Source organism: Papaver somniferum, chromosome 2, assembly GCF_003573695.1.
Source record: "Papaver somniferum cultivar HN1 chromosome 2, ASM357369v1, whole genome shotgun sequence".
Classification (NCBI taxonomy): Eukaryota; Viridiplantae; Streptophyta; class Magnoliopsida; order Ranunculales; family Papaveraceae; genus Papaver; species Papaver somniferum.
Genome location: NC_039359.1, coordinates 1,994,994 through 1,998,388, shown reverse-complemented (window position 1 = coordinate 1,998,388; position 3,395 = coordinate 1,994,994). Strand labels below are relative to the sequence as shown.

The 3,395-nt window shown below is 34.9% G+C and overlaps 1 long non-coding RNA gene across 3 annotated transcripts; it reads left to right on the top strand.

The window, feature by feature from the left end:
- The first annotated feature begins 489 nt into the window (after positions 1-489).
- Positions 490-2,798, top strand: LOC113346660. 3 transcript variants are annotated; one of them, XR_003358585.1, is made up of 4 exons: positions 490-635; positions 757-1,445; positions 1,556-1,723; positions 1,814-2,798. It is a non-coding gene; the product is annotated as an uncharacterized LOC113346660 (long non-coding RNA). The 3 variants fall into 3 exon arrangements; XR_003358586.1 differs by having other exon boundaries at positions 757-1,122; positions 1,210-1,445; positions 1,556-1,856; XR_003358584.1 differs by having other exon boundaries at positions 1,556-1,856.
- Positions 2,799-3,395: the final 597 nt, after the last annotated feature.

The window sequence follows — 3,395 nt, the reverse complement described above, 5'->3', positions numbered from 1 at the left end:
CTACTCACAACTTAATAAAAGATGCACTAGGCATTCTTAGTTCTTTCTCTTTCTGGTCATGCACCTGTGTGCACATAGATGCAAATCATATAACAGATAGTCTAGCTAAATTTGTAAGATCTTACATTATTTGTTTTCAGTATTACAATGATTTTCCTGTTTGGGTTCAAACTTTGATCCTACGGGATAAAACTCTCATGTAAGTTTTTTATCAATCAATTCATCTTTTCTATTAAAAAAAATAAATTAAAAGAAAAATCATTGTTATAAAAAGATATGAGGTTTGTCTCCATAATAGCTAGGGATATCAAACGGACGACGTTTGACGGAGATCCCGATCCGGCGGTACGGATATTTCCGGATTGGTTTTTAGAATTGGACGGCTAGGAAATTTCGGGCAGTGTTAAGCTGGGAGATACGGGTGAACGACGTACTGGGGCGGGTGTATTTAATCCGAATCTTATTTTCTCTTTCTTCCTCATTGATCCTTTTCTTCTCTCCTGCAGAAACACACGGCTTCTCTGATTCTCTTTTCATCGATTCTTCTTCGTGTATGACGTAGTTATCAATGTTATAATTTGTATGCGTTTTAGTTGAACCGGAAAGACCTCATTGAGAAGGAATAAAAGAGGAAGGTAAACATTAAGAAACCCTAGAATTTTATGTTTAGGTTTTTTTTTTTTTTTTTTTATCTTCAGTTGATTTAGGTTATGTTTTTTTTAGTAACTTTAATAAATTTGTATTTATCTGTTGCAGTTGAATCAGATAGACGATTGAGAGGAATGGAAGAATAATGTAAACATACAAAAAACTATGACCATCCTGTCAATGCTTGATATGTAACCTGTGTTGATGACTGACTATGCTGCGGAGATAATTAAGATGGGCTTAAATAGTTCAATGTGGAGTTCCATGGTCCAAAAGAAAGTGATCTTCTGCTTTCTCCTGTGATGCTTCCTCTATTTACATTAATGCAACTTCAAGGTTTCTGCAATGGTTAACAAGGTTTTTGCAATGGTTGAATTCAAAGATCAAATGAATTTTTAAATGCTTCCATTTTCAGACTTTGGTCATTGCAGGTCTTTCTGAAGGGTGTGTAGAAAATTTGTGTAGAGTTGCCAAGTGCGTATCCACACAAGTCTCTTATTGATTCTTGAACAAAAATTTCATCCCAATGTTGATGATTTGTGAGCAAACTCACTCATGCAGCCAATGTCCAATGCTTATGAAAAAAAAAGTCCAGTGCTTATATTGTTACCAAAGCTAAAGCCTTCAAGATACTTTCAAGTTTGTACTGTTAAGCTCTGTTCTTTGTTTTGATTAACATTTAATCATGTTTTTCATTCTCTTGAAGTATTGCTTTGGGGAATCCGTTGTTTAACGATTGGACACGTACTTTCAGTCTTCCACCTATTATCTCATCTAGGAAGCTCTTCCCTACTGAAGTTAATACTCGAAAACGATCATTTGTTTTGTTCATTGGTTTAAAGTGTGAAATTGTGTGTTTTCTTTGTAATGTGTATGCTTATCTCGACTTCTTGGGTCTGCTTGGCAGGATAGAATTTTCGGACTCTTTCATCTGATTCAATTGAGCCTGTGATATCGAAAAGCATTTTGAGCCTTATGTTAAGGTATTGCACGTCATAATCCAAAGGAACTTTGCATTTGTTCAGTTTGAGACACAAGTTGAATTTACCAAAGATCTTGAATGCACTCACATGAAGTAAGTTGGTTCTCTATATCTCGCTGCTGGATAGTTGATTTGGTTTCCTAAATATTCTCCATTTGTAATCTGTTACTTTGTGATTTGTAGTAAGATGTGTGGCAGGGTGTCACTTATGTTATTGATCTTTATGCATAACCTTAGCTGCGCCCTTCCCTTACTTTTTTGTTATCATCAAACATCAGCAACAACCCTTCATGTTATTCCCATTATTACATCCTCATGATCGATAATGAATTTCTTTACCCTATTACCTTTTAATGTGAGTACCTTAACTATCTTCCGTCCTCTTCGTTCTCTCTCACCATCTTCCGTTCTTTCTCGACCTTTGATCTATTATTCTTTCTCTGCAAATAGTATATACTTAACCTTATCTACCCTAACATTGGAGACCTGTAGAAGCACAAGCTAAAATTGAGGTGATTAAAGAAGATAGTTGAGGATCTGAGGTTAAGGTACACAGCTTCAATACTTTTGGTTAAAGTTTCCCTCGCTTATTTTGTATAAATTAAATTTTTGGGGTTATGGTCGAAGATATTTGGGGTCTTTTCAATTTATAACTAATATAATAAAACCAGACATCAGGATAACATTTTAAGAGATCCTTGGTGTTTAGATCGAATTATGTGATGAAGTTATCTAAGGTGTCACTTCGTATAAGTTTCTTCTGTATATACCATCTCAAGAGATCCTCCCAAAGTTGTGGCCTACTAAGTGATCTCTTGAGATGGTATATATAGAAGGAATCTCTCACTTGATAACTTACTGTTAGGAAGCTATGGAATTGTCGATTTCTTTAAAGATTTTAGGTTTGGACAAGTTACTTCGCTATGTTGTTATTATTTTGCATATTTCTAGAGAGAGCAGGAGAACTAAGGGTGTTTGAACACTTCTCCCAACTGTGATTTATCTGTGTTTTTATGACATGAAATAAAATTAAGAAATTCAAGGGCCTTAATTAATTTACCAATTTTTAAATTATTGAGACAAATAAAGAGGATGTGAAGTGGGTGATGCCATATTGGTTATAGACGAAATCATTGTTACAGGGAGCTTTGTATGATAAGTTCATTCTTTGTGTGTTTGTTTAGGCATTCAATGTACGGATGCTTGCTTTAGTGTGCATGTGGTTGACTCTCCGTTGCACATCAAGCTTCTGTTTGCGTTTCTTTTTTTGCTCAGGATTAAAGCTTATTCCAACTGAAGTTTTACTTTTTTGATCGGCTAGGGAACTAAAGTTTTAGGTTCTATATTGGATATAGAGATACTATGTGAGTCCATATATTATGGTTTATCTTTGTCTCCTAAAGATTAGAGTTGGGTCACTGAGATGGACTTGAAAACAAATGTTATCCTTTAACACAACATTAGCAAATATGATGACTGGATAAGTCGACGTGTTACTCATACCATATGCTGAAAGGCATGCTTTTCCATGTAATAATGCAGTTTTTAATGCTTTCGGGTATCTGTAGTGGACTGTATTGTATATGTTTATAGGAGGAAAATGCGGGTTTGTTTCCTAAATTCAGGTGCACTTCCTTTTTGTACCTGAGTTGGATTTTTAATTTTTATTTTCCTGTGTAAGTTTACCCTTGGTTTGGTATGGTTACATTGTAGATATATTCTCTTACCGGAAGTCAAACCAAACATATGCCTTAGTCGTAGATAA